The 8,827-nt window shown below is 40.9% G+C and overlaps 1 long non-coding RNA gene across 2 annotated transcripts; it reads left to right on the forward strand.

Moving 5' to 3' along the window:
* Nucleotides 1-1,389: 1,389 nt before the first annotated feature.
* Nucleotides 1,390-6,817, forward strand: LOC147349760 (uncharacterized). Of its 2 annotated transcripts, XR_015150117.1 has the most exons (3): nucleotides 1,390-1,832; nucleotides 3,186-3,487; nucleotides 4,711-6,817. It is a non-coding gene; the product is annotated as an uncharacterized LOC147349760 (long non-coding RNA). The 2 variants fall into 2 exon arrangements; XR_015150118.1 differs by lacking the exons at nucleotides 1,390-1,832; nucleotides 4,711-6,817 and adding an exon at nucleotides 2,536-2,679 and having other exon boundaries at nucleotides 3,186-3,441.
* Nucleotides 6,818-8,827: the final 2,010 nt, after the last annotated feature.

An 8,827-nucleotide genomic window follows, 5' to 3' on the forward strand; every position in this document is an offset into this window, starting at 1 on the left:
TATTTTACATGTTAGTCCATCTGCCAAAAATATAGGACTTTTCAAAGACAGAGATTTTTAGCTTGTGTATCTTACTCTTCCCAGAATTTATGCCTGGCACAAGGCAGGTACTCAATCAACACCGTTAGTTGGATGAATGAACAAGTAAATGCACATGGTATTTTGAAGGGCAGCTTGTGGTGGCCATCTACAACTTATTCAGGGTGATATACTTGTATGCTGTTGTCTTACATTCACATCTCAGCCTGGCCCCTTGAGGCATTAGAGTAATGCAGGTGGAGAAATCTAATTACATGTGCCCTCTTTAAGGCCCTTACAGCAGAATTGCTAGATTTAACAACTAATAATAATGCAAGTTACTCAATTAAATTTGAATTTCCCAGAAACAACAAACAAGATTTTAGTGTAAATGTATTCCAAATGTACTTTTTAAAAAAAGTATTCATTGTTTATCATAAATTTAAACCTGACTGAATGTTCTCCTGTATTTTATCTGGCAGCCCTACCTCAACGACCAAATTCCCAAACCTCGTCTTCCTGCATTCTAACTCAGTAATTCTTAGAAAATGTTACAAACTATGCAGTCTTATCATCTTTATTAAATGTAAGCAACCAAAATCTACCAACTCTGCTTACTAAAATTTAGTGCATATTTAAACACTTTGTCTTCTTCCAAAACTTTTATTATATTTTAACCATTAGAGTTAGATTCTAATGTATATGAATTTAGCCTCTTAGCCACTTTAGAACTGGACCTGAGACGGAAAATCCAGATGACTTCACATCTGAAGTCTCTCCCTCGCTCGCTCTTTTTTTGTTGTTGCTCTCCTCTCTATTCTGCAGTAAATTTTAAATAACAGGAGATTACCCCGGACTCCTGTAGGGCGGTTAGGGAAGGCTCTCAGCCATTAGAAACCCTGCAGAGCTCTTTGGTCTGTAAAATACCACTTCCCTGCAGAGCTAAGGGGGTAGCCACACTACCCAGCGCTGGCACCTGCACCAACCAGCCCAGCAACCACCAAGTATTGTTACAGACTAGGCTTTCCACGAAAAGCCTATTTTAAAAATTAGAAGCATCATCTAATCTGAAATGGGGCATTTCCCGATTTCAGTTTCTTGGCATTGGTAAGTATTCTCGCAGTGAAAAAAATTAAAGCACGAAACTCAGCTGCACCTACTTTTGTCTCAAAGGCACAATTCCCTTTACATCAAATCATATTCCCCTGCAACTTCAACATGGATGACAACTCTACACGACACAGCTTTTGGTTACAAGTAGTTAATTAGTTCTCCCTGTGGTTATGGAAAGATAATGTCACAAATATATCCCTTTTTTAACATCCAAACTTGCAAATTACAGGCTAAACACCGTCCTGCGTGTCTACATCTGCTTAGAACTCCAACGTCACAGCTCTGCGTTCTGAAAAATAAGAAAGGTTCATCAAAAATTACTAGGAAGTGGCGACTGGAAAGTGAGGGATTAAAAAAAAGACGTGTTAAAAAGGGGACAGGAGTGAAGACATGGCCCAACAGGGCCGCGAAGCAGAGGGAAATAGCTCTGTTGGGAGTGGAAAATCAACTTGCCAGGGCCGTGATAAGTCTGGGACATCACCTACACCTTCGTGAGAATCCACCATGACTCCCACGCTACTGTCCCAGTCAGAGCGTGAGGACAAGAGTAGAAGGTGGGTACTCTCACAACCCGAAGACCACCGAGCAAACCGTCTGAAACGAACCGAAGAGAGTTAGTGTCAAGAGCTTTACTTCCGGGAAGACCAACATCTCTATTTCGCCCAGTTGTTTCCAGGATGGCTTCTAGAAAATATTGCTTGGTAAGGGGAATCGTTTCCGAGCCACAGATTGTATCTCAGATGTTCACGTTATAAAAATCAGAATTGTTATTCTTTCATAAAAGTAAGCCAGCGATAAACTATCGCTTAACCTGAAAATCAGAAGAGCTTGTAACATGGAGAAAGTTCTTTGACGACTAACAGCCAGAAAAAAAAATCTCACTGATTATCTATTATACTGTAAAAGCCGATCTACAAAGAGAGGATAAATTTCCTGATGCCCGCTAAACCTATCCTGTTGCTTCTTACACGTTTATTCTGGTTTTTGGTAGTTTTTAATAGTTATAATTTGTCACTCCGTTTGTAAAAAACGGGTTTTCCTTGCTTCGGAACCTAATCATTTTTAAACTGGTTGACAGTCAATGTGACTATTTACGAAGTTGTTTCTTGCGTCTCGTTCCTGTGTTAGTAGCCCTTTCTGCACCAGAGTTCGATATATAAGATTTTTAGTTTTCTTTTCTTAACTTGATTAAGAAAATGCCTGTTCATTCCGACTTTACTTGCCTAAGTATAAACTAGTACTGGCCTGGAAATTGTGAACTGAATTTTACTACGTCTAGGAAGATAAAATGGAGACCCCCACTTCACATTGTAGCTTACAACGGAGATCAGCGACAGGGTTCCAGGCAATGTCCGGGCGCCTTTAAGAGGAAGCGCGGTAATTTTCCACCGCCCCGTTAGCCCCGCCCACGCGGTAGGCGGCTGGGCGCGGCAAAGTGCGGCTGCGTGGCGCGCGCCTTCTGTTGCTTGGAAACCACCTCCTCCACCCTCGGCGCCCAAAGTCCTTTTGTTTCCAAGATGGCCTCTGAGTCCTGTCTTAAAGAGCCAGGTACAAAGCCAGTTGAACACCCTTGAGCTTAGCAGAAACAAGAGTCGTAATGGCTGGCTTTAAGAGTATTCTGTGCCAATAGCCAATATTTATTTGCTTTTATAACGTTAAAAAAATCCTTGTAGTTAGGTCGTCTGGATGGGGAAAAAATCAGGGAGTGTCTCAGGGTGTGTGTTAAGTCATGGACTAAGAGATGTGGTAGCGCTTTTGGCTTCAAAGTCGGTGATACATTAGCTTTTCATAAAAATACCCGTTTTTCCTGTTAAACTAGCTCAGGAAGAAGTCTTTTTAAACTGGCTTAACCACAGAGACCATATAATTACAAGGAGCTCAATCAGGGTAATAGCCCCTGGCTGTGTCACCTTCCCTTTAAAGTTTTTTCTATTTTTCTCTTTCTTGAGAAGTTAATTTATATTCAAATTAATGGTACTATAATTATCATAACATTGTAAATTCCTCTGGAGATAAGTAACCGTATTTTCCCCATTGCTTCCCTGGGGCCACAGATGGTATAGAATTTGCCTGCAATGAAGGAGACCTGGGTTGGATCCCTGGGAAGATCCCCTGGAGAAGGGAATGCCAACCCACTCCAGCATTCTTTCCTGGAGAATCCCATGGACAGAGGAGCCTGGCGGGCTACAGTTCAAGACAGAGTGGGACACGACTGAACGACTAACACTTCACTTTGTATCCCAGAAGTGTTTCTGCCTATAACCTTGAAATAATTCTAATTAAACTATGGAGGCTTTATACTCTGGAAAACACTGTTCTATGAAGCCGGTTTCCCCATTTTGTCTCTCATTTTCAGGTGAGAAACTAAGCCACCAGGAGGTTAAGTGCCTGAAGCAAAGATGGAAGGGAGAGTCAAACCCCGACTTTATAAGGAGAGCCTGTGCTAGCCTGCCATTGTGCTGTACTTCTGTCTGTAAATACTGCAGAGAGTACACAGTATCTTCTAATTGTGGATCTCTCAGAGAGGAGTGTGAAAATCTGTTTCTCTGAAGTCTGTTCTGCTTTGTCATGAACAGACTTTTCACATTTATATCAGGGCATTTAGATGCTTACCCATACCCTGAGCTGGAAAGACCCAAACTCAACCAACCTTGGTGGCAGGTGTTGAGGAAATATAATTAAAGACAAAATCTCCTGCCAACCCCCCAAAACTCTCCACAGAAGCAGAAGAGAAAGAAAGCTGTTTTACTACTGAATAAGCATTAAACCAAAATATGATGGGCATCACAGGCAATCCACTGAGAGGCTGCAAAGATGGAAAGGAATTTCACTTTTACACAGCGAAGCAGATATACCCTATTATTAATACTATCTGTTCTCAAGATATACAGTAACTAGTCGGAGGGCTTGACAGTACCATTTGTCACGTATAGTTCATCCTAAATTCACCTTGGTAATTGATAGCTGCTATCTGTATCAGTCAATTAGTTTATCCGAAGAAAAGACTTCTTACATATTTACGACAGGAGGTAAGTCAGAAACTTGGAAACAGGGACCTTGTGAAGTTAGATTCCTACTCTCCCAGGGAGAGTCATCTTTCTAAAGAGAGGAAATAGGGGTGTTATCTTCCTTGATGATTCCATTTCAAAGAGATAGCTCCCAGGTCTTTGAGAAAGGCATTCCTGTGTTGTAAAGCTGGCAAGAGGCTTATTTAGCTTTTAAAAAGGTTTGTGTAATTCTTAAAGGGCCAAAGAAGGAATTTACAACCATAAAATTTCTAATGTAAATGGGGAAAGAAACAGGGTTGGGGGAGAGAGGTCTCTTTCCCTTTCAGGACTAGGGAGATTTCTTATTTAATTTAGATTTGTGTTGACCTTGACACTAGATACAGGGACAACTCAGGCCAGTTCTTCCAATCAACGATTCAGTTTGCATTCAGATTTTGACTACAGGTCCATCCTTCCCACAGACGTAATAGCCAAATAGCAGGAAATCAGGAGAAGAGTATTACCAAATGTTGAGGATTGAGTTTTCTATTCTAATTCAAAATCTTACATTCTGGTTTCTTTGAAATGACAGCTAATTCCTAGCAGACGCTGAGTGAATTTACATGCTGCAGCAGTCAGGAGGACTTGTCCAAGAACTGCCAACCGGACAACTGGATTTGATGTTCTTTTGAGTTCATCTTTGGTCCTCTTGCCGTTGCCTGACAGGGAAGACCTCTTTTTACCACTCGGTCTCCTGAATCTCACACTTGTATTTTAGCTCTTTAACAAAAGGCTCTGACTGCTTGTGGCCCCCACACCTTAGCATGTGCTAACACCTCAACCTGGACCACCACCTTCCTCCACCGTTTCTACTAGCTTGGCTCAGCTAGCAATATAACTGACCTAGACTCATCCTCTGGATTTCTTCCCTGGCCCTCTTCCCTACCCACTCACCTTCCTCTGATTTGATTTCCTCTGGGCTCCCAGAACTCTTGGTAATTTCCCCTGTTACAGCACACACACACGTGTGTGTGTGAACTCATATATGATGTATTTATCCATAAGCTTCATGAGAGCAGAGTTTTTTTTGCTTTTCTGTTTTTTAGATCTCTGTGTTCCCAGCACCTCAGAGCAGAATACCTAGATGAATACGACTGAGATCTCAAACTGGTGACCTACAGGCCTTACCCAGCCCACCAAATTAATTTTGTTTGGCTCTTTTCTCAAATTTATTTTTTAAAATGTCAGGTCACATTTTAAAATCTGCATTTACATACTGATCAGGGTCTTTGACTTCTCCTGAAGAATGATCTATGCCCCCAGGCCCCGCCCCCAAGCCTGTTTCCATGTGGCAGCAGGCACCTAGTGCAGAGACGGGCCCCTTTGACCAGACGCCAGCGCTTCACGTTATTGCAGCCTCTGCCACTCCCTCTTGCTTCCTCTCTGAGCCTCCGTATGAGGTGTCACTTATATTTAGTGTGCACTAATGTTTTTCTTGCAGTTAACTCTCTCTTAGTACCAAAAGAGAGAACAAGGCTAAAGCATCTTTCAGGAATAGTGGGAGAGAGCTCATTCATTTCTTGGAAATGAAGAGTTGCCTCTGTGTTTATAAGGCACATAAAATGTGTCTGTCTCCATTTTTCTCAAATTTACCTGCTTTATTTATTTACATTATCTTCTTGGTTCCTATAGATATTTGAGGTTTTGACCCTGAGAATAGATATGCAAAAGCTGTTTGAGGAAAGAAAAGCCATTAACTGCAAATGGTTAAAATTTCACACTTTTTAAGTCCAGCTACTTAAACCAACTTCCCAAACTACCACCTTTAGCCAGTCTTTCAATATCACCCTGAACATCTTTTTTAACGTGTTGCATTTTGGTTGGGTGTGCACATGACACTCAGATTCCTATAGCAGCTACCTTATCAAAAACCAGTGAGGAAAGTTCAGCTCTGTGCCCTTTGTCCTTAATGACTCAACAGGCATAGAATGCACACAACCAAAACAAGTTTAGTCTATGCAAGTAATTTTCCACAGCACCTTATATATGATAGACAGTGTTTGATGCATAGAACTGAAAACTACTTTTTAAAACATAAAATGAGGAAATGGTTAGTCCTGTTGCTGTCAGTGATTATATCAAAATGAGCATCTGAATAAACACTACCTTCAAAAAGATGCATGCACCCCAATATTCACAGCTGCACTATTTACAATAACAAAAATATGGGAGCAACATCAGTGTCCATCAACTGATGACTGGATAAAGAAGATGTGGTATATTTATACAATGCAATATTGCTCAACTATAAAAAAATGAAATTTTGCCATTTGCAAGGACACAGATTTGGAGGGCACTATGCTAAGTGAAATAAGTCAGAGAAAAACAAATACTGTATGATATCATTTATATGTGGAATCTAAAAAGAAGTAGTGACTATAACAAGAAACAGATTTAGAAAACAAACTAGTGAGGGGAGGGGTGTGGGGGAGGGGCATGATCAGGGTAAGGGATTAAGAGGTAAAAACTACGATGTATAAAATGAATAAACTACAAGGATATATTGTTGAGCACAGGGAAAATAACCAATATCTTATAATAACTATAAATGGAATATAACCTTTAAGAAGTGTGAATCACTGTTCATCTGAAGCTATAATATTGTAAATAAAAAAAATAAACACTACGTTTTCTCTCAACACTAGTGAGACGAGAAGTACTGATGCATGTACGAAGTAGAAGGATATTATTTATTCTGTCTTGCATGAAACATACCAAGAAAAGATTCAAGAAACATACCAAGAAAATTCATATTCAAGAAGTTATAAATGTTTTGAATCCCAGAGTTTTGTTTAATGGAGTTTCTGTTTTCAAGGAAAGGTTTGGAATTATTATTTCCTTCTAAATTCTCATAGCTTAGGGACTTCCCTGGTGGTTCAGGGGCTCAGCCTCTGCGCTCCTAATGCAAGGGGCCTGGATTCCGTCCCTGGTCAGGGAACTAGATCCCACATGCCCCAGTTAAGACCTGGTGACTAAGTCAAATAAGTAACTAAATAAATATTTGAAAAATAAATTCTCATAGCTTAGAGTCACCTTATTTGAATAAGAATCCTGTCTGCTTTAGTGGACTGGAAAATTTTTCTGAACACCTGGAATGTCGTATAATACTGAGTGTGAAGTGATGATGTGAAGTCAAGACAAAGTGTTCCCTCTGCTCCGGACCTGCTCTGACATCATGAAACGTATAGTCCAGTCATCTGTCCCCTTCTTCTTGCCTGGGGTTTTAGAGTCATTAAATTACTGTTTTGCCTGGCCTTATTAGTCCTTTCCAAATATGTAGAGTTATTAAGGCAGGGGATTCCCTGGTGGTCCAGTGGTCAGGAATCTGTGCTTTCACTGCCACAGGCGCTGGTTCAATCCTTGGCCTGGGAATTAAGATCCCACGTGCTGCAAGGTGCAGTCAAATAAATAAGAATTAATAGGGCCATCAGTTGGGGGTAGGATCAGTTAGGAAAAGCTCACAGTTAATTGTGCCATTGTTGTTCAATCACTGTCATGTCCGACTTTGCAACCTCGAAGACTGTAGCATGCCAATAGTATGCTCCTCTGTCCTCCACTACCTCCTGGAATTTGCTCACATTCATGTCCATTGAGTTGGTGATACTATCTAACCATCTCATTTTCAGCCATCACCTTCTTTTTCTTTCAGTCTTTTCGAGTATCAGGGTCTTTTCCAGTGAGTCAGCTCTTCACATCAGGTAGCCAAAGTATTGCAGCTTCAGCTTCAGTCCTTCCAATGAATATTCAAGGCTGATTTCCTTTAGGATTGCCTGGTTTGATCTCTTTGCAGTCCAAGGGACTCTTGAGGGACTTCTCCAGCACCACAATTTGAAAGCATCAATTCTCCAGTGCTCAGTCTTTATGGTCCAGCTCTCACATCCATACATGATTACTGGAAAGATCATAGCTTTGACTATACAGACCTTTGTCAGCAAAGTGATGTCTCTGCTTTTAATATGCTGCCTAGGTTGGTCATAGCTTTCCTTCCAAGGAGCAAGTGTTTTTAATTTCAGGGCTGCAGTCACCGTCTGCAGTTAATTTTGGAGCCCAAGGAAAGGAAATCTGTCACTGCTTTCACTTTTCCCCCTTCTGTTAGCCATGAAGTGATGGGACCAAATGCCATGATCTTAATTTTTTTAATGTCAGATTTCAAGCCAGCTTTTTCACTCTCCTCTTTCACACTCATCAAGAGGCTCTTTAGTTACTGCCATTAGAGTGGTATCATCTGCATATCTGAGGTTGTTGATACTTGGCCGAGCAATTTTGATTTCAGCTTGTGATTCACCCAGCCTGGCGTTTTGCATGATGTACTCTGCAAGTAAAGTCAAATAAGCAAGGTGACAATATACAGTCTTGTCATACTCCCTTCTCAATTTTGAACCAGTCAGTCGTTCTGTGTCCGTTTCTGTTTCTTCTTGATCGACATACAGGTTTCTCAGGAGACAGGTGAGGTAGGTGGTCTGGTATTCCCATCTCTTGAAGAATTTTCCACAGTTTGTTGTGATCCACACAGTCAAAGGCTTTCGCGTAGTCAATGAAGCAGAAGTAAATGTTTTTTTCTGGAATTCCCTTGCTTTCTCTATGATCCAATGAATGTTGGCAATTTGATCTCTGGTTCCTCTGCCTCTTCGAAACCCAGCTTGTATATT

The sequence above is a fragment of the Bos grunniens genome, chromosome 21, assembly GCF_055505025.1.
Source record: "Bos grunniens cultivar Pamir isolate PY7600 chromosome 21, Bosgru_T2T1.0, whole genome shotgun sequence".
Lineage (NCBI taxonomy): Eukaryota > Metazoa > Chordata > Mammalia > Artiodactyla > Bovidae > Bos > Bos grunniens.